General features: G+C 34.3%; 1 protein-coding gene and 1 pseudogene across 3 annotated transcripts in view; one reads left to right on the top strand and one right to left on the bottom strand.

The window, feature by feature from the left end:
- The window catches only part of LRRC7 (leucine rich repeat containing 7), a 595,608-nt gene that overhangs the window by 227,412 nt on the left and 340,901 nt on the right, over positions 1-27,295 (bottom strand). The gene's annotated exons all lie outside the window — the stretch shown is intronic.
- Positions 20,652-21,347, top strand: LOC136397289 (small ribosomal subunit protein eS8 pseudogene; annotated as a pseudogene).

Below are 27,295 nucleotides of genomic sequence, written 5' to 3'. Positions count from 1 at the left end.
GTAATTTTGAAGCTAATTGAGAACAAACCTTGCTTTGAATAGCACCATTATAAGCAATAGTTATTATGATTTTTATTATAATTTTTACTGTTGTGATACATTCATTATAATGAACAGCTGGTAATATATATATATATATATATATATATAAATTCTTTTTTCTTTCTTTTTTTATTTTATTTATTCATTTTAGAGAGGAGAGAGAGAGGGAGAGAGAAAGAGAGAGAGAGAGAGATAGAGAGGAGAGAGAGAGACAGGGGGGAGGAGCTGGAAGTACCAACTCCCATATGTGCCTTGACCAGGCAAGCCCAAGGTTTCGAACCGGCGACCTCAGCATTTCCAGGTCGATGCTTTATCCACTGCGCCACCACAGGTCAGGCGATATAAAAATTCTTAAGGCAGGACTATAGTAAGAAGTGAAATAGAAAATAACCCTTCACATCAGAAGGTCCATGTCTGAAAAGTCAGAAGGTCCTTCAATCCTAATTTCTAAAAATTCTTTGAATTTTAGAACTTTGGAAGAATAAAAAATATATACATTTCTACCATCTAGCCTGCTGCTATATGTCACACATTGCTGGTTCTCTACCTTTTCTCCAATTTTTGTTTCATTTCCAGACTCTACAGAAACAATAATAGGCCTAAAGCAAAAGCATCCTGTTAAATTTATCTTGTTTCATTTTTTTGCCATTTGACAATGTGCCAGCTTGACAACTGCAAATCTACTCACAACTGAAAGTTAGATGAGGTCCATTTAGGCACGATTATTTCTTTTCAAACATTCCATCTACCAATAACCGTTCTTTACCACTTGGCAGTAGTACTTAGGAGTGATGTCTTTACTCATTACTGCTGGTAAAACTGAAAGTAGTCCGGTAGCAGGCTGATTTTCAGGTCGCTTTAAAAGTGACTGGTACTTTGTTCCGCAGCTCTCTCTGTTATCTATGTGAAAGGAACTGTCTTCAGTAGCTCACTTATTTTGATACTGTTGAGGACCTTAATTCCTTTGCTATCAGAATCTGGTGGCCATTAGTATTAACTTCTAAGAGTTCACTAGGTTTCTTTCCACCAGTTATTTTTTTTTCCTTCTCATAATAGACTCCATGTAGCCTACTGCCTGAAACATAGCAAGTATTTAACAAATATTTGCTTCATATTGCACAGATATTTTGCAGATAGTCAACTAACACCTTTTCTAAGACAATAGCTTATATGCAAGTGTTTGCACTGGTGCTTAGGCTACCCTTTGCAGGTAAAGTAAGTTATTTTATCTAGTTTTTTGGGGGCAAAATGTGGAAGCAGTTCCCCTCTGGTTGGATGTTCTCAGGTAAACCAACTAGAATCACCTTATTTTATAGTTTGGGTCTACGCTCATTCTGTCTGTACTGGCTGACTACAGCAAGCAACTTTCTTGTTGCAAATAGATGTAGTGAGTTTCTCTAGAATCAGCCTATTTGTGTCCTCATGCTCCTCTCCTTTGGAAAACATAGTCAACTTCCCTTTGACAGAGTGGTTTTCATCTATTCATTAGTAAGTCTTAGTCTGTACTCTATTTTATGTATTAGTCCAAATAGTCAAGTTTCTCTCTAGCATGTAGTATGGTATTGCTTACATGATTGCATGTGTCCAGTGACAAAATGATTGTAACCACAGCTTTTCTTCTTCTTCTTCTTTTTTTTTTAGTATTTTTCCAAAGCTGGAAATGGGGAGGCAGTCAGACTCCCGCATGTACCCCACCCGGATCCACCCGGCATGCCCACTAGGGGGCGATACTCTGCCCATCTGGGGCGTTGCTCTGTTGCAACCAGAGCCATTCTAGCGCCTGAGGCAGAGGCCATGAAGCCATCCTCAGCACCTGGGTCAACTTTGCTCCAATGGAGCCTTGGCTGTAGGAGGGGAAGAGAGAGACAGAGAGAAAGGAGGGGGGAGGGGTGGAGAAGCAGATGGGCGCTTCTCCTGTGTGCCCTGGCTGGGAATCGAACCCGGGACTCCTGCACGCCAGGCTGATGCTCTACCACTGAGCCAACCGGCCAGGGTAACTTTTTTTCTTTGATTACAAAGTTCCTCACTGAAGACAGAAAGAATGTCCATGTCTTTTGTTTAAGCAGTGTCTCATCAGTAGTAGAAATCTTGCAAACTGTATTTCAGTCTGATGATGTAGTGGCCATGTTGCCTTATCTTCCAACACTTCAACCTAGGGATATGGAGAGTTGATGTTCTTCACATCAACAAATATGGAATAAATTTACTGAGTAATTATTGAGTGCTGCCTGCCACAGTGCTTGGAAGACCCAAAAGGAGCTTCACTAGCCTTCTGTTGTGGTCAACATGCTTTTACACACATTCTTAATAGTATATAATTGAAGCTATGTTGAATGTCATCCTCATCCTACATTTTTATATTTAATTTCATCAAGCAAACTCATCCATCCCTTCATCCCTCCAAACCCCCTCCCACTTATTCTATAAACTTGTTATTGCTATAGGCAATGGATACAGAAATATAAAAGATATTTTGTCCTAGTCATAGGGCAAGGGAAACAGGAAAGGAAATAAACAATTATAGCACAATGGGATATTTTTTTTTTCCTAAGAAAACAGAAAACGGATGGCTGAGACAGTCTCAGTAGGCAGTGAAAATACAGTGATGAACAAGTTAGGCAAGATTCATGTTCTCATGAAGAAATTTTAGAAAAGGGAGAGACAAGTAATAAGAGAATTTTCAATAATAATCAGTGTTACAAAGAAATTAAAGTATTTGGAAAGTGCTAGAGTAAGAGTGGCTAGGTTATCAAAGACTTTTAGGAGATGTGACATTTGATTGAAGATTAGGATGATAAAAAAAGGAGCCATCCACTGATAGATCTGGGAACAGAGAGTACCAGACAAAGGAAATGAATAAGCAAATTAGACAGATTTGACAGAATCGTTGACTGATTGGATGTGGGAGTAAAAAATAGGCCTAGGATGATTCACAGGATCTAGAAAATTATTTCTATTATTCCCAAATGAGCTTGGGAACACTGGAAAAAGTACAGACAGTGACAAACAATGAGTTCAGCACCAGAACTGTTGACTTTAAGGTACATGGGATGCACCGCAATACCTAGATGATAATTCACCTCTAAGAGTCTAAGAACAAAAAGGACATAGACCATAATTCTAAAGGATTGTTACAATCATGTTCTGCAACTGACTCTAGTTAATTACACTTGCAGAAACTCTTCCCCAATACCTCCTGTTATTCAGGTCCAATAGATGATTCTGTTTCAGAATTTTCTGTTATGTGTTAACCCAAATGTAACATGATTATTAATTATTGGTAGGTTTTAGATAGGACTAATTGTTTTCAGGCATAAATCTGGAAATCTGGATTCTTCTACTGTATTCTTTGCTATCAAGTTTCAATACTGTTTTAATTTCTACTTTCTTGTAAAAGTAGTTGCATTCTTGTTGATAGAGGCCCAATTCTGTTGAGGTTTCATCTACTATTTTTGGCCAACAAAATAATCTATATGTCATATATTAGAATCTACTCCAAGTTTTCCATATTCCATGTAGACTTTAGGGTTAGGTTGAGACCTGTGTAGGATAGTGAAAATATTTATGTATTTAATACTGTCTTGGGCTTTAGGTAGCTCCCATTCCAGCATAGATGAGAAAGGAGGAAAATAGACTTCTTTACTGAGGATAGTTCTGTGGTTAATTTTAGAAGGTATTGTACTGACTAATGACCTTCCAGGCAGAAAGTGCCTTTTATGTACAGACATGCCAGAGACTTCCCTGCTACATAAACACAAAGCTACTGTAACTACACACTGAAATATTATCTCAATAAAAAAGGCTCAACTACAAGAAATTCAACTGGATATACCTGTCTTACATGTCAGATAACTTTTAAAAAGTGCCAGAAAGCTGAACTTCAGCAACTCATTTTATCAAGTGTGGGTAGGACCTGATAACCACTTGTCTTTGAAACGTAAGAACACCTGTGATTTCCAGCTCTATCCCACATAGACACTGCATGAGATAAAGGCATAAAGCAAAGCACCTCTGGTCTGAAATTAAGATTCTCAATTAGCTTCTTATGCCATCACTACTTCATTAACAGCTGGATCTTGCTTGCTTCTTTTAGTTCTATAAATCCATCTTAACACTTGACTCCCTTGAATTTGATTTTCTACCTTCTTGGATTTACTTAGCTTTTTCTTTTCTTTTTTTTTTTCTTTATCAAGTCTATTTCCTAAGGTTCCTCCTCTTTAATCTGATTTCTACTCTTTTATAATCTGATTTCTGCTGTCTGTAAAATTGAATGGTTAAATTGCTTGTCATGTCCAGCAGGATTCATCATGTAGATCGAATCTCTTACATTTTAGGAGTTAAAGTCCATTAAAGAGCATTTGCAATTCTCAGATCACCACTGCTAGATGTTTACTGACACTCTCATTTTTCTAAACAATATGATGACACAAGGTCACATTAAGTTGTGTCTAATGAATGCTGTTTAAGAATCCATTCCTGAATTTATTTAAAGAACATTCTGTCTGAACTTCGAATGGTATCAACACTGTTGAAGATGTGGTGGATTAAAATACAGATTCATAAATTGCTGATAAAACCTGAAGTAATTAATCAGCAGTCCTTTTCATCTTTTCTATTTTAAAATGTTTATATATACATAAAAATAAAATATAACTTTTCTAAAATATAAATATGATTGCCATATATACACTTTCAGTTTTAACTTTTTAAAATTGTTTACTTTTTGTGTCTTTTCCTCTTCTTCACTCTATTCTTTTACTCTTATCATCCTGACTCAAGCTTCAAGTGACCCAAATACATAATCCAGGATGTCACCCATTTTATTTTTCTTGATGTTTATTTTAGCTAGTCACATACAAATAGAAGGGGTTGTGGCATTATTTATTTTGTAAAAATAAAATTATATTATATGTAGTTCTCTGCAATTTTTTTCTCTCAGTAATAACTTGCAAAAATTATTATTTTAATGGCTTTATGGTATCACTTAATCATTATTTATTTAGCCTTTACTCTGATAAATTTTTTCTTAGTTTTTCTTTGCTGTTTTTGTCATTCCAAACTTTACTGCAGTAAATCTTGTAAGACAAATAATCACCAACAATTTTTGTATATCGAATAAGCCAGAGACTAATTCCATTTTATTTCAAATGGGTCCCTAACTGTACCAATGATATTAATTAAGTAATATACTTTCTCTCTACTGATTTAATATAGCCATCTTGTCATATTTAAGATTCTTATAATTACTAAGATCTATTTGTGATTTTGTGTTTTGTTCCATTAAGTTATTTTCTATTTTATGACAATAGTTATTAAAGTTGACCAGCTAATATTATGTTTCGATATTTGACAATGCAAGACTTCTATCATTAATACTTTTGTTATGGCTTTCAATAATAACTTAATATTTTCTTTCTAAGCATTATTTCTGCCTTGCAAAAAAATTATTCCTAAATATTACTTAGTTTGTGTTTCTATTGGGGAAAAAATATTTATTTCAGTTTCTTCCATTAGAGTCATTTTTCTAAAGTAGGAAAAAAATATTGATACATAATATCATATATTTATTTGTCAACAACCATCTTGCAAACACCTTTCTTTTTTTAAGTAGTGTATTTGATTTGCTCAGGATACATAAGCATGATTACATAATTAGCAAATAATATAATTGTTACTATTAGTTATTTCTACTTAGATTTTTAAGTCAGAGGATTCTATCTTTGAAACATAAATTTACTTCTAATACTGGTACATTGGACAAGTAGTTCAAAATCCTTAAGTATTATTTTCATCACTTATAAAACTGAAACTGGCCCTGGCCGGTTTGCTCAGTGGTAGAGCATTGGACTGGTGTGTGGATGTTCCAGATTTGATTCCTGGTCAGGGCACACAGGAGAAGTGCTCATCTGCTTCTCCACCTCTCCCTTCTTACACACCTCTTGCTTCTTTCTCTCTCTCTCACTTCTCCTTCTGCAGCCATGGCTCAATTTGAGCAAGTTGGCCCCAGGAGCTGAGGATGGCTCCATGGCCTCTGCTTCAGGTGCTAAGAGCTTGGTTGCTGAACAATGAACCAATTCTCAGATGGGCAAACCCAGTTCCCTACTGGGCTTGCGGAGTGGATACGGTCTGGGAGCATGCGGGAGTCTGTCTCTCTGCCTCCCTGCTTTTCACTGAATATAAATAAATAAATAAGCAAACAAACAAACAAATAAATAAATAAATATTGAAACTGATAATGATACCTATATTATAGTGATACAATATGAATTAAATGTATTGATAAATATAAAGCAATTTAGTATAATGCTGGCAGGTATAAAACACTGAAATGATGGCTGCTGTTGTTACTATAGCTGCTAAAGAATTCATAGGCAAATCAAAGCTATGATGAGATATCACCTCACACCTGTTAGATTAGCTATTATCAACAAGACAGGTGATAACAAGTGTTGGAGAGGCAGTGGAAAGAAAGGAACCCTCATTCATTGTTGGTGGGAATTTAAATTAGTACAACCACTATGGAAGAAAGTATGGTGGTTCCTAAAAAAAAATTAAGAATAGAACTACCATATGACCCAGCAATCCCTCTATAGGGTATATACCCCCAAAATTAAAAAACATTGGTACGTAAAGACACATGCAGGCCCATGTTCATTGCAGCATTGTTCACAGTGGCCAAGACATGGAAACAGCCAAAAAGCCTTTCAATAGATGACTGGATAAAAAAGATGTGGTGCACATATACTATGAAATACTACTCAGCCATAAGAACCGATGACATAGTATCATTTAGAACAACATGGATGGACCTTGATAAAATTATACTGAGTGAAATAAATCAATCATAAAAAGCTAAGAACTGTATGATTCCATACATAGGTGGGACATAAAATTAAGACTCATGGACAGAAATAGGAATGCAGTGGTTACTAGAGGGAGGGGGAAAGAGAAAGAGGGAGGGGGTGAAGGGCAGGGGAGGGACATAAAGAGGGACAAATATAAGGTGTCGGAAAATGATTTGACTTTGAGTGATGGGTATACAACATAATCAAGTATCCAAATGATGTGGAGATGTTTGCCCCAAATTTACTCTAGTTGACCAATTTCATTCTGTTAAATTTTGTTGTTGTTGTTGTTGTTGTATTTTTCCGAAGCTGGAAACAGGGAGGCAGTCAGATAGACTCCCGCATGTGCCCGACCGGGATCCACCCGGCATGCCCACCAGGGGGCAATACTCTGCCCATCTTGGGGCATCGCTCTGCTGCAATAAGAGCCATTCCAGCGCCTGAGGCAGAGGCCACAGAGCCATCCTCAGCGCCCGGGCAAACTTTGCTCCAGTGGAGACTTGGCTGCGGGAGGGGAAGAGAGAGACAAAGAGGAAAGAGAGGGGGAAGGGTGGAGAAGCAGATGGGCGCTTCTCCTGAGTGCCCTGGCCAGGAATCGAACCTGGGATTCCTGCACACCAGGCCGACGCTCTACCACTGAGCCCACCGGCCAGGGCTTCATTCTGTTAAATTTAATCATCTAAATAAATAAATTTAAAAAGAATTCATAGGCAGAAAACCAGTTTAAGAAACAAGTGTAATTTTTTCAGTAGTATTGTTTCTAACAATTTTTAAATGGCGAATAGATATAAGATTTTAAATAAGCAAGCTAGAATAACTTTGATTCTTCAGCATAGCAAGAGATTCTCCAGAATGATATGAAAGAAAAATGACCCCTCAAAATACAGTGACAGCCAACTATTGAGCAAAATAGAATCCAACAAAGACTATGTATGTCATCTAGTAAGTCTTCTAAAGTTTAAAAAAACAGCAATTAGAAAAACTTTATTAGAGAATTGATGTTTACAAAAACAAAGAAAAATAAAAGAGAAATACAATGGTGAAAAAATCTTTGTGAATTATGGAAGCCACTGAAAAATAAAGAATTGAGCTCATAAATTGACTTCAGAAGAAATGAGTATATTCAGTATGAAAGTCTGCTCACCTAATTTAGTTCAATTTAACTTATCAATAAGGAACATTAAAACAGGTTTTCCAAATATAAACACTTATTAATATTTAACTAATTGCTGTAGGTTTTCTAGGAAAAATTTTTTAAATTTAAAAATGGGTCAAAATGAACATAACTTTCAGTTAAACAATTTTTTTCTTCTGTTTTGACCTCGTTATTCCTTTCTCAGCTTTGCTAGCTCTGAACAAAAACATAACTTTTAGAGAAGCGTAGATAACATTTTTTTATAATTTAGCTAAGAAAAGCTTCCCCCAAAGTGATTACATTACACTTGTTGAAAGAAACAAACTTAATATCAGAAGCCATTAGCCCTAATTACCACCAGAGCAAACAAAAGGGAATAAAATTTCTTGGTTCAACTTATAATAAAAGCCTTTATCAACCAAAAAGAGAAGACCGGACATTCAAATTAACTACCTGTCAATAACTTATGAATTTGGAGATCATAATTGACACAATGATACTTTTGATAATACATTATAGTCAATTTATTATATTTGTGTATAATAAATATAACATCTTAGAAAAGCTATTAAAATTTTTCAGTTTGTATAATATAGAAATCCCAATGCATGTATTTATCCCCTACATATTAAAATTATTTAAGTTTATCTTCATCTAGTTGTGAAAAATGACCATAACTCTCAATTCTGGGCATTTATTAATGTATTTCTCATGTACACAGATGGCATAAACCATGTCACCTCTCAGCAGAAACATGCATTACTATGAGTTGTATATGAAATAAGGAATTTGGTTTTGGGATGATCCAGAAAAACTTTTTTTCGGTGGGGGAGCAGAGTAGCTTATTTTTGTTTGTGCATAGTGACATTTATTTCCTGATCAGTTACATAGTAATAGGAGTGCAATTTATATTTGCAAAAACCATTTCTTTAAAATTTAGCCTTTCCAGATTTTTATAGAAAGTTTGTCCTTGATTGTCCCACTAGAGCCATTTTCTATTAAACGTCTAATTGGGATATAAACACAACCCAAATTTTTACTCTTATTTCCAACTAAAGGGGCTTTTTGTTAGATATTGATAGAGAAACTCAACTAAACTGCACTTTGTATGTATACTGATTGAAAAAGAATATCTAGTCTTTCTATAAAAAACTAACAGTAAGTTGTCTGGCCTCTTCAAAGTTATGCAGGTAGTATCATCATTGTAATAACTGTCAAAATCAGGAAAAAACCTTTGCTAACTATTTTTCTTTTTTTTTTTTTGCTAACTATTTTTCTTACCACCAATGATCATCTATCGAACTTGCCTACTAAGAGGGATCACCAAAAAAAACAGGTGCAAGAGGGGAGGATTGGATTATTAAATCAAGTCAAACAAAACTACTTCTTCAATTTTTATAAGTTCAAATGGATTATTTTATGCATATTCTTATTTTTATATGTTCTCTGTAGGTTTTCTCATACCTTACGTTGTGGTGGTATGTTTCAAATGTATTAAAAGATTCATGGCGACATTAAACAAGTTGGCAATAATTCAATGCCATAGGTATGAGAGTTTAACAATATCAAACAGTACTTATGAAAGCTTTCATAATGTTAAATTATTCTTTATTCATCCTTATGAACTTTTTCTCTGCTTGAATAATACTGTTTACTATTACCTTTACTTGAACTAGAATATATGCAGGAGAAAAATTATCCCTTGTTTTAATAGGCATGTCATCTTCTTTTGGCATTGGCTTGACAATGTATGCTTACTCTGACCTCTTATTTACAGAAATTGTGTCTAATTCCACCCAGCACCATAGTCCCCAGTCAGGGGACTGACACTCATTGCCCTAATGCTAAGAATGCTCATTTGTAGCAAAAATAAAATTTATATGTTAACTAGAGTTGGCAATCTTGTTAAGTATTGATGAGATTTTCATGTTTTGCAGCATTCTGGTTAAGAACACCTATCTAAATTGACTGAAAATAATTCTAATAGTTTTGCATTAATCTTTATATGATCTTCATGGCTATTTAGGCAATTACATTGTTTTATTTAAGACAAGAACACTTTGAAAAAATAATAGACTTTAATCTTGGTACAAAACATGCTATTATATTTACTATCTAATATGAAAATAAGAAAGTTGACTATTTGACTTTAAAAGTATCATAAAATGTAGAAATATTAGCAAATAATCAAAATGCACAGATCTTCTTTATCCACTGTGTGAACAAAAATAATAATAATTTGTAGTTTTTCAAATATTGTTTCTATAAATAAATATCTTTCTTCAGGAACATCAATAACCTATATGTCTACCTAAGGTTTGAATTAAGTTTTGACTTGAATAAGTTTGCCAGATTTCAGCATGAAAATATAGGACACAATGTCTGATTGGAGTGTGGTACACATACAATACGGCCTCTTCTTGCAATTATACTATATATGTGCATTGTTAGGCCATGGTTCCAAGTTAAAGTACTCATTCTGTGAAAACAAATGACATTTATTTCTTCATTTATTCAACAATTATTAATTGGTGTTCAACTCTGTGCAAAGCAGGGTGTCAGGTTACTATGAAAAATAAGATAAAAGAACTCAAGAGGACAGTTCTTCAGGAACTAGTGATCAGATAACTCAGAAAATCCATAGCGGCACTTGCGCCATGACAATTTAGTGCAAATATCTTATGACTCATGGTTTAGTGGGCCAGAGGGGCTGATTCTAATATCAGTACTCTGGCATCCTGAGCGGTTGTTATCTGGATCTTGCTGCGTAATTGCCATTGTGAGGTTGAACAAATGAAGCAGGAGCTGAATTGGGCAACCTGAAACCCAGAAGCTCTCTCAAAATTCCCAACTCAGAAAATGAAAGGCAAAAAAGAAAAGAGAACACCAGGAGGGAACTTTTGGCATGGTATTATTGGTGCAGACTGAATGGGTATGGCCTCCTTCTTTCTGAATTTCTTTATCTTGAGCAAGGACTCCTGCAGTATTTAAATCACCCTGAGAAGCTTCTCTTTACTTCTTTTTTGTTCCCTCCCTTTTCAGGTTTAGGAATCACTTCCATTTATCATGCATCAAGTATGTGCAAACACTATGGGTATAATATACATATTTTATTATTTATAATGTCAATATACATGATAGAAAAACTGAAGTTCAAAGAGGCTAAAGCACTTGCTTTCAAGAACAAGGTACTAGGGGTGACAGAGATCTGAATTATGTTTGCCCAAACCCTTCTACTTGGCCATGATGCTTTTCCTGCTCCTGATGTAGTCAGGGAACCACTAATTGAGTTCTGATAAAAATAATGCAGTATTTTATTTTGTAAACTTAAAAAAATTATATCTTCAGTAGATTCTTAAAAATACTGATATATTATGGAAATTTGTATTGTATTTTAAAAGGTTTTTTATTTTGCTATTAAACTGTTGAAGCAGCTCACCTAACAGTTGTCTTTTTCCAAAGTAATATTTTATTTTTTATTACAAACCTTTATTTTATTTATTTATTTATTTTTATTTTTTTATTTTTTTGGGGACCTGGGAATCTTTTCTTTTTAATGTTCTCCAGGTGATGCTGAGGATCAGTCAATCCTTTTGGAAACTCTAGTGGATATCCTTGTCTGGGTATAATAAACTCTAGATTGAGTTACTCTTTGTACTTGAAACCCAGTAGGCTGCACGTTTTCAACATCACCTTTTTCTGTCATGTTATGTGTTCAATTTTTTTTTTTAATAAATTTTTATTAATGGTAATGGGATGACATTAATAAATCAGGGTGCATATATTCAAAGAAAACATGTCTAGGTTATTTTGTCATTAAATTATGTTGCATACCCCTCGCCCAAAGCCAGATTGTCCTCTGCCACCCTCTATCTAGTTCTCTGTGCCCCTCCCCCTCCCCCTAACTCTCTCCCTCCCTCCCTCCCATGTCCTCCCTCTCCCCACCCCTGGTAACCACCACACTCTTGTCCATGTCTCTTAGTCTCGTTTTTATGTTCCACCAAAGTATGGAATCATGTAGTTCTTGTTTTTTTCTGATTTACTTATTTCACTCCGTATAATGTTATCAAGATCCCACCATTTTGCTGTAAATGATCTGATGTCATCATTTCTTATGGCTGAGTAGTATTCCATAGTGTATATGTGCCACATCTTCTTTATCCAGTCTTCTATTGAAGGGCTTTTTGGTTGTTTCCATGTCTTGGCCACTGTGAACAGTGCTGCAATGAACATGGGGCTACATGTGTCTTTACGTATCAATGTTTCTGAGGTTTTGGGGTATATACCCAGTAGAGGGATTGCTGGGTCATAAGGTAGTTCTATTTTCAGTTTTTTGAGGAACCACCATACTTTCCTCCATAATGGTTGTATTACTTTACAGTCCCACCAACAGTGGATGAGAGTTCCCTTTTCTCCGCAGCCTCTCCAACATTTGCTATTACCCGTCTTGTTGATAATAGCTAATCTAACAGGGGTGAGGTGGTATCTCATTGTAGTTTTGATTTGCATTTCTCTAATAACTAATGAAGCTGAGCATCTTTTCATATATCTGTTGGCCATTTGTATTACAAACCTTTAAAGCAATAACCCCATGCTTTGTGAAGTTAATATAGACTTCTAGATTCCCATTACATCAGGTCACCACAAGTATGATAATTATAAAGAGTTTATGATACACCAAAAATTAATATTCTTGTATTATTTATTTGATAATAATTGCAGAAGAAAAAGTCAGTGTATATTTCTGTTTCAAAATACAGATAGAAAAAAGTATCAGAAAACATTAGAAAAAATTTTAAGGAAGTTAATCCTTGTTACAATTATATCCAAGGTCTCAGCTAAAAAACAGGCCAGAGTTAAAACAGAAACATGCTAGTATACTTATGCAGGTTGACTAGGCATAGCAAGCAAAATTAGTTTATTTCATGGGATTTTTGTACCATTTATGCAAAACTTTGAAATGAAATGTTGCCAGGTTTTATAAGGAAGTAAATTTCATATATAAACCAATTTTGAATGTCATTCATTATATTTATATTTGACAAAATTATTACATAAGTTACTAAATTACAGCTGAAGCAAGAAGTTCAGGTTTTTTGGTTTGTTTTTTTTGTGACAGAGACAGGGAGAGTCAGAGAGAAGGACAGATAGGGACAGACAGACAGAAAGGGAGAGTGATAAGAAGCATCATTTCTTCATTGTGGTACCTTAGTTGTTCATTGATTGCTTTCTCATATGTGCCTTGATGGGGGGGGGGTCCAGCAGACTGAGTGACCCCTACCTCGAGCCAGTGACTTTGGGGTCAAGCTGGTGAGCTGTGCTCAAACCAGATGAGCTCGCACTCAAGTTGGCAACCTCGGGGTTTTTAACCTGGGTCTTCCCTGTCCCAGTCTGATGCTCTATCCACTGTGCCAACGCCTGGTCAGGCAGGTTTCTCATTGTTACTATAAAAGATAATACCTAGCCACTGCCTAAATCATTTGAATGCATATTTGTCATTCACTTTCTCCCACAGTGTACTGAGTTTCAGTTCTGCCTTCATCTTGGAATAGATTCTTTCAATATACTTCTTTCTATGACAGTCTGAATAATTATTTAAAGTGCAAAAATTTCTATCAGGAATTATATAAAAAAGTGAAGTAGACTAATTTCTTAATGATAATTCAAATACTGTAGAACTGATTTCCATTAATATGGCTTATTTTATAATTTCACATAAATTATAAACACCAAATAATGGTTTCTTTAATACAACAATGGGGCACATTGTTTATCATCTCTTAATGGGTTTTTTCTTTTTCCTTTCATGAGAACAGTCTCATCAAGGGTATGTGCATTAATTGCATTTGAGTATTAGAGAAAATTTAAAGATTTTGTAATCATTTCCAAGAGAATGCATTTACTCAGCAATAGAAACTTTGCTGAAATACCTCTATAGCAAGTTATAATTGCATTATGGATATTTGTATACAAAGTGTTTTAAATGGTTTGATTCCCAAGCAACAATATTTGGCAATCTAGAGGAGGAGGACATATTGCCTCACAAAACATTGTACCTTCATTATTCTCTTTTTTAGAACACATTTTCATTTTACATAATGTTATAGAAATTCATTCTATATAAAAGAACTATAACATATTTTCTTGTAAAGAAACATAGTCAAAGAATACATGTAAAATTGACATTTATTTTTTAATTAAAATAAATAACATAACTGATCCAAGAAAATAAAGACCATGTATAAGTCAGTTTAAGCCACGTCTATATATCTCCAATATTTTTTAAATACACAAGATAGTTATGCCAATTTGACATCTGCAGTATACTCTCTTAAAGGATAACTGAGTAGAATGGTTAAAAGGTATGCATGTTAAGTGAGAAAAAAACGTTGCATTATGCTTGAGTTAATTTTTTAATAATCAAGAGGCAGCTGCAGTGGACAAATAATTTAATGAGAAAATATCACAGAGCTCAACTTCCTACTCATATCTGGTTCTTACATCTTACATTCAGTTAAGCATTCATCAGGTGTCTGCCAATTGCTTAGCATTTTTCTAGTCAATAAGCATCGCCTGCCTTCATTTTAGTAAATGTTTGTGGAGACTCTTCTTTATGTCCCACATTGTTGTCAATATAAAGATAATAAGTAAGAGACTATTCTTTTGTTTAGAAGTTTAAAATTTTCTTGGTGATAAACTCATACAAAAGAAACTCAGTACAGTGTGATAAAGGTTATCCTGGGAACATACAAAATACTATGATAGCAGAGTCAGGAATCATTCATTTGTTCCTGAAGTGTCAGGTGACACTTTACATAGTGACATTTTGATCATACTTTAAAATTCATAGTGTATCAAAAAAGAGAAAAGAATAAATAAAACATTTCTTGACCCTTTCATATCCTAGGTTACCTCCATCCCACATCTTAGAATTTGTAGACCCATAACCCTATCTCTCAGCCGTGAAAAGCCTAGGGTCCTGAGCTCCTCTCCTCCTCCCTCTGGCATGCTTGACACTACCCAGCCAGCTGTCTTCTTCTATGCTTGCAGCAATATATCTGACTTTCTGAAGAAGGTTCCTCAATGTTGCTGAATGGATTTTGTTCCAATATACTGCTCACAAAAGTTAGGGGATATTTCAAAATGAGTATGAATCGATAAAAAAAAGTTGATTTCTTTTTATTAAACAAGAACATCAGAAAAGCAAATGACAAGTCAAAGAAAGTTGTTCAATTATGCAAATGAGATACAAACTCAATTATCATGATTGAGTAGCAAGTGACATATTGTTGGGGGTGACCAGAAACATGTCAAACTGGATGAGAGTGCCACATGTTGACTGTTTAGTAGGGTGTATGTTCACCCAAGACTGCCATAACACCCTGACAGCGATGGGGCATGGACAGGATCAGACTGTCCAGCCATTTTTGTGGGATCCTCTGCCACTCTTGCTCCAGAGCAACTTCCAACTCAACAAATGTTGTGGGTGGCATTGGATGGTTTGCCAGATGTCTTACCAGTGCATCCCAAGCATGTTCAATGGGATTCAAGTCTAAAGAATATGAAAGCCAGTCCATGCATTCGATTCCTGCCTCCTGAAGCATGTTATTGATGAGATGTGCGTGGTGGGGTCTTCTATTATCATCCATAAAAATAAAGTTGTTTCCAACTGCTCTAGCATAGGGTATACTGTAGGGTGCAGAATCTCATCTCGATATCTGACAGCAGTCAACAATCTGTTTCTGATGACATGGAGGTTGGTACAACCACCAATGCTGCTGCCAGCCCACACTATGATTCCACCACCATCAAAGGAATCCCTTCCTCACATGAGACGTGGTTTCTCCCATGTTCCTCATTCACACCAGATTAGGACACAATGATTGTCAAGCTGCAGACTGAATCGTGACTCATCAGAGAAGAGGACAGTTGACCACTCATCACAGGTCCAATGATGATGCTCATCAGCCCACCTTCTATGGGTTCTATGGTGTTCAGCAGATAATGGACTGTACACCATTGGTCACTGGGCATGCAGAAAACATGACAGAGCTGATTTTGTATGGTCTGGGTCTAGCAGCAACAAGAAACTGTCCCTGCAGCTTTGTTGCATTGTGGCGCCTGTTCCTTCTTGCCAATAAGGTCAAGTAGCAGTCATCTCTTATGTTAGTGGCAGATGGGTGACCCTGTCCTCTTCTTCTTTGTACTGTGCCAGTCTCTTGGTAGTGATTCCACAGTCTACTAATCATGCTTTGGGATGTTCCAAGTGCTGTTGCCACTGTGGTCTGTGTTTGACCAGCTTCAAGACGTCCTATGGCTCGCCAGGCTTCGCATTTTGGCAGATTGTACTGCAGGGCATTGCAAGGGCTGGGAAATTACAGGATGTGCATTTTCAAGATCTTGGAACATGCAGATACTCCAGTACTTTTAGCCTTTTGTAGAGTGCATTTTCACCAATAAAATAAAAGTTGGTTTTGCATCTCATTTGCATAATCAAACAACTTTCTTTGAGTTGTTGTTTGCTTTTCTGATGTTCTTTTTTAATAAAAAAATGCTTTTATATATTACTTCAGGTACATTTTGAAATATCCCCTAATTTTTGTGAGCAGTATATATGGGCAGTCAACACTGCCAGATGATTCTAGGACACCACCCTGATATGCTCATTTTCCCATTCTCTTTCACACTTTCATTTTCTTAATCTCCAACAATCCTTTCTTACTCTCAATTGATGATTCCCCTTTAGTCTTCATAGAGAAAATCAAAGCAATTAGTTGAGAATATTTTTATCTTTTCACTCACAAGCCATCAATCTACATTTGTATTCATTTTGGCTAGGACCGTTATATTTCTAGGTTAGAAGGATCCTTGCTTCTATGGAAATCTCCTTCACTTGTGCCCTGCATCCTATTCCTCACCTCCTCAGAATTTGGTCTTGTAATTATTTCCCTTTACTCCTGCATCATTAATTCCTCTCTTTCTACTGGACCATTCCCATCAGCTTGCAAATATTCTTTAACATCATACATTTTAAAACGTCCTTTCCATGGCACCGTATCCTTATTCATTTAACTGCTGCCTTTTCATGGTTCCAGTCTGCAGCTAAATTTTGTGAAGGTATTATTTGTACTTATTTTCATTTTACAAATGTCATACTTAAACTCAATTTTAAATTTTGTGTTGGCTGATATTGTTATGTATGCTATTATGACAATACAATCTTGTCCCCCTAGGTCACTGCTCAGGGAATGTTTGTTAAATTTGGAGTGACTGTAAAAACTGGGTTTTTAGAATATTGCTCTGTCTCCTAGGTCATCATTATATCTTAGTTGTCTGAAGTTATTTGGTTATTTCTATTTTTTTTTTACCTTATCTTCTTTTGATAATCTCTCCTCTCTCCTCAACAATTTCAAATGAGGCTGCACCTAATGCATCATTAAAATAACTTTATCAAGCTCCTATCAGTGACCTATATCTTGCTAATGCCAATGTTCCAATGCTTAGTTTTCTGTTCCCACCTTACTTATTATATGCAATGTCACCTTTCATAAAGGTCTTCCCTGACCAGCCTAGCCCAAAAAACAAAAATAAAAGCAATCCTAAGGCTATCAACCAATTAAAAAAAACCCAAACCTAAACATTTTCTATAACATATTTTTATATAGTAATTACTTATCTTGTTCATTTATTTGTTTATGTGTTAGTGGTTGTTCTCCTTCTGCAGGCTTGAAAGCTAATGAGGAAGAGAGAATCTGTTGTTCATTGTTATACCTTCTTGCACCTAGAACAATGTCTGACACTAGCTACATGTTAGGTACACGTTCAGTTATTTTTAAACTGGTTTATAAGAAAGTCACTTGTGATATAAAGTCATGTAAAGTAAGAGCTTATCAGTAAGTGTACAAGGCACAAACCTGTAACTCATATTTAGGGAATTAAGTAAGAAAGTGATTGGAGGGAAGGTAGGGGTCAGACTGAGGTCTTGAATGCTATGTTTAGTGATTTAGATATTAATTATCATATAAACAATGGGAAGCCAAAGGTTTTTAATTTTATATTTTCTCTCAAATAGAGCCTTTAGGTATAAAATCTTTTTTAAATAAAACTAAAGTATATCAGTATATTTTAAAATATGCACCTAATTAATTAGATATAATAATTAAAGAGATGCCCTTTAACATTCTATTTAGTATAAGAAATGCTTTTCCTTTGGCTTTTAAAAAATTTATGAGACAGTTAAAGTAAAATTTTTGCTATTATATATCTGTTTAATTTAGACATATTTTACTGAAATCAGAAGAGTAATCAGCCTTAACATTTTAATGTCAATAAAACATAAAATAATTAATTTATCTAAATTATCACTGAATATATTTTCTCTTTTTATTGGGGTGACACTAGCTAACAAAATTATACAGGTTTCAGGTATACAATTCTACAACACAATGTGTTATTCCTACTATAACCAATTCATGTAGCATAATATTTTCAATCTATCTTTTTAGAACAAATATAAATCTAAACAACTAATGCTTGATAAAAGTCATAGCATTTTAATATAACTAATTTTATTTCTTATTTAGAAAATTATAGGGCATTTACTTTATAATAAGAAAATATTATTATTGACTGCATGTTATCAGAAGTCATTTTAAAAGTTTAAATATAAAGGAAAAATAAATAGAAATGCAAAATAGTTGCATAAAGGTTTAGGATCCTTTAGAGTGCAAATGATATAAAAATAAACAATAAAATTAGGAGTATAGCAGGAAAGAAATCATAAGTTTTAAAAGTCTAGAAAGGGAAAACTGAAATCTCATATTACTACAAGAAAATATAAAATATACATCAGAGAAAATTAACATCATAAAGTTAACGTCTTAAGTAAATTTTTATTTTTAATATTGCTTAGGCCCTGATGTTAAATTTCACAGGAATTGTCAAGAACTATAGCAACTTAGAAATAGTTCCCTTGCATCTGTTCAACAGAAAATCAAGCCTGTTTTAGAATGAATTTTGCACATTGAAAGACCTGAATTAACCTTAACTTGAGTACAGACAATAGTGTAGACTCAACAAAGCAGAACAATCTATGGAGAGTTAGATGCATTTTTTTAGTGTGCATTATTGAGTTAACTATCAATAATAAAGTAGTTAATATTTTACTCATAAAAATTCTCTTTTAAAAGTAAAAATTAAAAGATAAATGGCAGGAAAAGCTTTTAAAGTGCAGGAATAAAACATATCTCCTGAGTTCAGTTTTTATCTTGCACTTGCCAAAAATACAGATGATCCTTGGAGTACAGTGGGGTAATGTTCTGATAAACTCATTGTAAATTGAAACTATCATTAGTTGAAAATGCATTTAATATACCTAACTTACCAAAATCATAGCTTAGCCTAGCCTACTTTAAACATACATACTCAGAACACTTACATTAGCTTACAGTTGGGTAAAATCTTCTCACTATTGTTTCCCGGCATCATAAGAGAATATTGGACTGCGTATTGCTAGCTCAGGAAAAGATAAAAATTCAAAGTACAATTTTCACTGAATGTGTATGGCTTTTGCATCATTGTATAGAAGAAAAACTGCAAGTCAAACCATCATAAGTCGGTGGCCATCTATACTATAGAAGGGCTCTAGTAAAAATCAGTTTGCCAATACCTTTTGAGGGCCCAGTCTTGTTAAGACTGTGCTAGTAAAATTTTTGTAATTATAAAGAAAAAGCAGATTGTTCATCCTCGCTTCCTTGACAGCTGAACTGTAGAGTTGGAACTTCAAATAACATAATTGATGATAAAAAAGATACAAAATTAAGCTTGTTAAATTTATGAGTTAAACTATAATTAGATCAAAGTTCTTATAAAAACTTTGCCTTGAGAAACTCTAACAGATTTTCAAAGTTACCACTCTGAATGCAGAATCTATGACCTTTTTTTACTGAAAAAGTGGTGGGAAAATTAAGAGATAACTTGGAGTTTTTGAGACAGAAAAGGGTAAGGTTATAGGAAGATGCGTGGAGGTAAGAACAGGTGTATACTGGATGTAGCAGAGAGACCCTGTGGGGGGTGATGAATGTTGGGAGGAAACAACAGTAGAAATGCTAACCCCAAACTACGAAGGATCTCGACACGTGTGTCTTCTGAAACTTGTGAACAGTTGTGAGCTTTTAAGTTGACAGGTGCCGATTTAAGCTCTGACAGCAATAAGGACATGGATTTCAGTGGGAATCATAAAGAGAAAGGAGGAATTACTGGAGGCTATGGCAAGTAACGTTAAGGAATACTAGTATAAAATACTGAGACCAAGAACAACAGTAGTAAGATGTTCATAAGATATCATTAATAAAGACACTACATATGTCCATAAAGGGGAGAGCAATCATCCACATTAAATTGTTTAAATTTTTAAAGGTTCAATGAAAGTATTAGAAAGGAACATGAAGTCACAAATGGTGACTATGCTCCTTCTGGTCCTTGTAGAAAATTTTTGTTTATATTTATCATGTCTTTTAGTAGTTTAGTCCAATTTACCCAAAAAAGCTATCAATTTTAAAAGGAAAAGAATAGTCATTCTTTAAGAATTGATAAGTAGATATATAAAATTTTTACATACACTATTGAGGATGAGAGATAATTATTTATATAAGTTCTTATTACAGTGCTGCTTAAAAAAAAAAAAAGCAGCTCTTTTCAGCCAGTGTAGACCCAAGGGTGTCTCTCAGAACAACTGGAACAAGTGTCACAAGACCAGGGGCAAGAGAAAGCCACACCACAAGAAGTGAATATATGAGCTGGGACACCCTGCTGCTAACACTTAGGTTGGCCCCTGCTGCACTCACAGGGAGGCAACAAGAAGTATAGATCCTTGAGTCTGAACATGGGCTACATCTCCTGGGGCCTGGAGTGTTGTATGTGGAAAACAAGGTTTATTGATGTTGTCTACAATGCACTCAATAACAAACTGGTCTGTACCAAGATCCTAGTCAAGAACTGCATTGTGGTCATTGATAACTCACTGTACAGACAGTGGTACAAGTTCCAGTAGCCACGGCCCTTGGGTCACAAGAAGGGAGACAAACATGCCCCTGAGGAAGAAGAGATTTTAAACAAAAAACAATAAAAGAAAATTCAGAAGAAATATAGAGAAAGAAAAAGGAATGCTAAATCAGAAGTCTTCTAGAGAAGAAGTTGCAGCAGGGCAAGCTTCTTGCTTGCATTGCTCAAGACCAGTCCAGCATGGCCGAGCACATGGTTATATGGTGGAGGGTGAGGAGGTGGGGGTCTACCTGAGGAAAATCAAGGCTCAGAAATGTACATAAACCCTCTTCCCTCTTATCTTATCTCAAAATAAAGATGTTTATTCTAAAAATAAACAAGCAAACAAACAAATAAATAGAACAGCAAAATCGCATCATACATTATTTTTCAGCCTTTATTATAAAAAGAATACAAAAAACCCCTTCATTTCCTTTCTAAAAAAGAGATTTTTATAAGCTAAATAAAAAATATATATCTTACTCATGCCAATTTTTTTCTTGCATACACACAAGTTTTCCAAGTGCTGGAATACAATATTTTTTAAAAAGTATTTTCCTAGTTCTGAATGCTCACAAAATTCTTTTTTATCAACTCTGACCCCAACTATAACTATAACTTACAGTTTTAAGGAGGTAATGAGCATATATATATATATATATATATATATATATATTTTTTTTTTTTTTTTTTTTTTTTTTTTAAGTGAGAGGCAAGGAGGCCGAAAGACTCCCACATGCATCTCAACCGGGATACAACTGGCAAGCCCCCTATCAGGCGATGCTCTGCCCGCCTGTGGCTGCTGCTCTGTTGCTTGGCAACTGAGCTATTTTAGTGTCTGAGGAAAGAGCATGGAACCATCAGGGCCAACTTGCTCGAGCCATTCAGCCATGGCTGCAGGAGAGGAAGAGAGAGAGAGAGAAAGAGAGAGAGAGAGAGAGAAAGAGAGAGAGAAGGGGAGGGGGAGGGGTGGAGAAGCAGATGGTCGTTTCTCCTGTGTGCCCTGACCACGAATCCAACCTGGGACTTCCACACGCCAGGCCAATGCTCTACCACTGAGCAAACTGGCTAGGGCAACTAGTATTCTATAAAAAAAAGGCACTAAAGTTTAAAGAAGTTAAATAATTCATAAAGGAGCTGCAGCAGCCTAATTACAAATCTAGGTTTGTTTGACTGTAAAGTATACATTGTCTCAAGTTTATTACAGCTCCTCCCAGGTGAAACAGAGCCAAGTACAGGCTAATTGTTCCATGAGAGACTAAGCCTTGAGATCTAATGAAAACAGAAGCCACAGCACTTTCAGCCTCACTGTTGAAGAGCAGGCAGTTTTTATTATTTGGTAAATTTAGTCATCAGCCATCAGAGTGGGTACTGACTGAGGTATTCTGAAAAGAGTGATTTGATCTCATGGTTTTGTTTGCCTTTTGTGCCCTGTCCCTGAACCCTCACTGGACTTGACTCAACCTTAGTTAACCATAATATTCGCAATTCTAATTTTATGTGGAAACTAGGCTAAAAGAAAATACAAATAGTTCATAAGACAGAGCTATTATTGTCTTTCCTTTTGTGAATCTTGAGAAGGTATACATTTAAGATTTTTGAAGAGACTCTAATAATTATATTGTTATAATGCATTATAATTTATAGAACGCTTTTAAATATAGCATATTATAATGATCACTTATTTTACTTAAATTTAAAATATAAGACCAGGTAAGAAGGAAAAAAAATACCTAGTTCTAAATGCAAGTCTCTATAACCAGCAGTCTCTAATATGATTACCTTTGGTTAGCTAGCTTGTCATATTGTCACTTTTGAAAAAGATAACCCAAGATGGGATGGTACAATGGACTTAGCAATATGCCATACTATATAAATTAATATGCACTGGTAAAAGCATAAGGTAATATGATTATACAAATATATTGTATCCAATTATATATTATAGTCATAAAACAGAGTTAATAGAAACATAAAATATCTTCTGTAAGCTGTGCTTGACAATAAAATTTTTGTGATAATAGAAGCATGAAACTTACTATCTTATTGAATTAACTAGTACAGTAATACCAAATGAAATAAATTTATTAATAAAATCCATGAAATGAGAATAGAAAATGACTTAGTCACATATGTCCAGTTCAGAATATATATCATTTCATGAATTTTCTTTATTATGCTAACATGATAACTCATAGTAAAATAGAGAACAAAGGAAGAGAGGTTTCAAAAAGGAAACTATGATGAGTATGTTCTAATCTGAAAAAGAATAAATGAACCTACATAAAAACTAAAAAACATTATTTGCAAATGAATAGAATTCTGAGTGAGAAATATAGAGTATTTATTGCCATTCAGGTAGAAAAAAAAATAAATCCACAGAACACACATGATTCACATATGTAGAAACCTCATCACATATGCACAAGTGCTCATTTTTATAGTTAAGCATTTTAGCACATAAATGCAGACTCTCCTCTCGCCCTTGCTCTCTACAGCTACAAGTATCTCAGAAAGAAAGCCGATAATTTTCTCCATAAGATTGTGCTTTTTAAAAATTTTAAATAGTTAATGTTTTAAAAGTTTTTTATAAAATTACAAAAAGTGTCAAAGTGCTATACAAATAATTTTTCTGAACTACTTGAGAGTACATTGCTGACCTGGTATCCCAAATTATTAAGTAGTTTAGTGTATTTACTACAAACAAGAACATTCTCCAACTAAACCAAAATACCATCATCCTATGAGGAAATTAACATTGACTTGTGGTTACTATCCAACCCTGAAACCCCAGGCAAGTTTTGCCAGTTTTTCTTTTTAAGCAAAATAACCAATTCAATAGTTTTGTAGTTTTCAGTATATGTCTTTCACATCCATTGTTACGTTTATGCCTAGGTACTTAATTTTTTTGTTGTTGTTGCATTTGTAAAAGGAATTGGGTTTTTTTTAGTTCATTTTCCAAAGTTTCATTGTTGGCATATAGAAAAGCAGTAGAGTTTTGAATATTGATTTTGTATTCTGCGATTTTACTGTATTGGTTTATTGTTTCTAGTAGTTTTTCGATGGAGTCTTTGGGGTTTTTTGTATACAGGATTATGCCATATGCAAAATGTAGTACCTTTAAATCTTCTTTTCCAATATAAATTCCTTTTATTTCTTTCTCTTGCCGATTGCTCTGGCTAAAATTCCAGAACTATGTTTACAAGAGTGGACAGAGTGGGCAGCCTTGTCTTGTTCCTAATTTTAGAGAAGAAGCCTTCCTTTTTTCATCATTTTGTATGATATTAGCTGATGGTTTGTCATATATGGCTTGAGGTACTTTTCTTCTATTCTAATTGTATTGAGTGTTTTAAACATAAGGGATGTTGTATCTTGTCGAATGCTTTTTCTGCATCTGTTGATAGAATCATAAGATTTTTGTTTTTGTTTTGTTGATGTGGTGTATTACATTGATCGATTTCTGTATGTTGAACCTGGAATAAATCTCATTTGATTGTGATGTCTTTTTTTAATGTGTTGTTGTATTTCATTTATCAATATTTTGTTTAGGATTTTTGCATCTGTATTTATTACAGATATTGGTGTGTAGTTTTTGTGTGTGTGTGTGTGTTGTCCTTGCCAGGTTTTGATATGAGGACTATGTTGGCCTCATAAAATGTGTTAGGGAGTATTGCTTCTTCTATTTTTTGGAAGACTTTGAGAAGGATGGGTACCAAATCTTCTTTGAATGTTCAGTAGAATTCACTAGTGTAGCCATCTGGTTCTGGACTTTTGTTTTTCGGGAGGTTTTTGATAGTTTTTTCTATTTCTTCCCTGCTTATAGGTCTATTTAGGTTTTCCACTTCTTGGCGAATGAGTCGAGGAAGATTGTGTAGTTCTAACAATAAATCCATTTTCTTTAGGTTATTAAATTTGGTGGCATATAATATTTTATGATATTCTACTATGATTGTATATCTATGATGTCTGTGGTAATTACTCATCTTTCATTTTGGATTCTGTTTATATGGGTTCTTCCTCTTTTTACCTTGGTGAATCTAGCCAGTGTTCTGTTGATTTTTATCGATCTTTTCAAAGAAGCAGCTCTTTGTTGTATTAATTTTTTCTATAGTTTTTTGTTCTCTATTTCATTTAGTTCTGCTCTAGTTTTTACTATTTTTTTATCTACTGACTTTGGGCTGCCTTTGTTTTTCTTTTTCTGGTTCCTTAAGATCTTCCTGATTTTGTTGATACTAGTTTTGCGGCCCAACACATGGTTTATCCTTAAGAATGTTCCATGCACACTGGGGAAGAATGTATAATTTGATGTTTTGTGATGAAATTTCCTGTAAATGTTTATTATGTCCATTTAGTCCAGTGTTTTTGTCTGCTTTTATTTTTAGATCAGTTTTGGTGCTTCCTGATTTGGTGAATATATATTAAGAAGTGTTATGCCATCTTGATAAAATGTCCCCTTTATTATTAAGAAATGACCATCTTTGTCTGTGATTACCTTTGTTGTCTTGAAGTCAGCATTGTCAGATATTAGCATTGGCTACACCTGCTTATCTTTGAAAATTATTTGCTTTGAGAATTGTTTTCCAACCTTTCACTTTGAGTCTACTTTTGTCCTTGCAGCTTAAGTGTGTCTCTTGAAGGCAGCGTATGGTTGGGTTTTGTTTTTTAATCCAATTTGCTACTCTGTGCTTCTTTATTGGTGAGTTTAGTCCATTTACATTTAGGGTAATTATTGACACGAGAATTTCCTATAGCCATTTTAAGTTTTGTTTTTTGGGGCTCTTTTCTCTTAGAGTCTGTCTAGATAAAATATAATGTTTTGACACCTGTGAATATATGTTCTATGTGTGGATCTTTAGGCATTCATAGAAAGGGAATACTGCAGATTTTCTAAAGCTTTGTTTTCACAGGGTAAATTGCTAAATAAAAACAATGGTGCCTATGGAATAAAATTATACATACTAAATTCATTTTTTACTAGTTTTCAAGCATATATACTTTTGTAGTTTTAAAGTATTATTCATGGGAGTATTTGGGGAGATTTTTCATTAAATAATTCTTATTAAGTTTTCATAGATGATAGTGAAATAATAGTCTATTTAAGAAACAAATGAAATTTTGCTCAATAAAATATTCTCTTTTGAGTGAACAAACTAAAAACATTTACATAATTAAAGTTACCATTTGACAAATTGTGGTGGTTTAAAATAGACAGGGTTATTTTCTTTTGGTGTCCTTTCATAGTGTACTATGTATTTTAATATCATTTACTTTACATAAAATGCCAAAATTTTACTTTAAGTGAAAATAAAAATATGAAATCTCATAATGGGCCACCAATATATTGGAAATAGATAGACTTGGAATTTTAGAAATAATATACTTTTTTAGATTCACAGCTTGTTTTTCTTTAGCTTCTCAGAGAGGCTCATGATCTAAAAGAAATTGTTACTATTTCAGATTTATAATTTCCATTCTAAATTCCTTCTTTTAACCGCTTTTAAGAGTTTCCTATCCAGCAAATTTATCTAGTTTTCACTTTAAATTTGTTCACCCGGGCTTTACTCTATCTACTAATACTAGCCCAGTAACTCTACTGAAACATATCTGAAATATTCCTTTAGTCAGTGTTTTATGACAACAGGTTGAAGAATCATGTTTCATAAGCTTTGTATACTCAGAAGGTAAGACAAATATAAACATTCCTACTCTGTGATTATCTTTATATTATTTTATATTTTCAAAAGTATCACAGACACAGTTAAATAAAATCATATTTTAGCTCCAGTTAAAACATAACATGTTATACTACACAGTCCATATTTTAACTAAGTTGGTAGAAAAATTTTTCTCATGCATATGAGAAAACTTTTATTTAAAGATAATACCCACCATTATTACTAACCATTTATATGCTGTTATGTTACTACAACAGAAATGATTTCTCAATTTCATTTTAAAGAACTATTGTTATCCCTTTTTTTAACCCTGATATACGGTGTGTCCGTAAAGTCATGGTGCACTTTTGACCGGTCACAAGAAAGCAACAAAAGATGATAGAAATGTGAAATCTGCACCAAATAAAAGGAAAACTCTCCCAGTTTCATACCTATTCAGTGCAGTTAGATGTGGGCTCATGCACAGACTTTTTAGGGCTCCTTAGGTAGCTATCCTGTATAGCCTCTACAGACTCATCACTGACTGATGGCCTACCAGAACGGGGTTTCTCCACCAA

The sequence above is a fragment of the Saccopteryx leptura genome, chromosome 3, assembly GCF_036850995.1.
Source record: "Saccopteryx leptura isolate mSacLep1 chromosome 3, mSacLep1_pri_phased_curated, whole genome shotgun sequence".
NCBI classification, from domain to species: domain Eukaryota; kingdom Metazoa; phylum Chordata; class Mammalia; order Chiroptera; family Emballonuridae; genus Saccopteryx; species Saccopteryx leptura.
The sequence above is the reverse complement of the archived record's forward strand: the minus strand, read 5'-3'. Positions and strand labels throughout refer to the sequence as shown.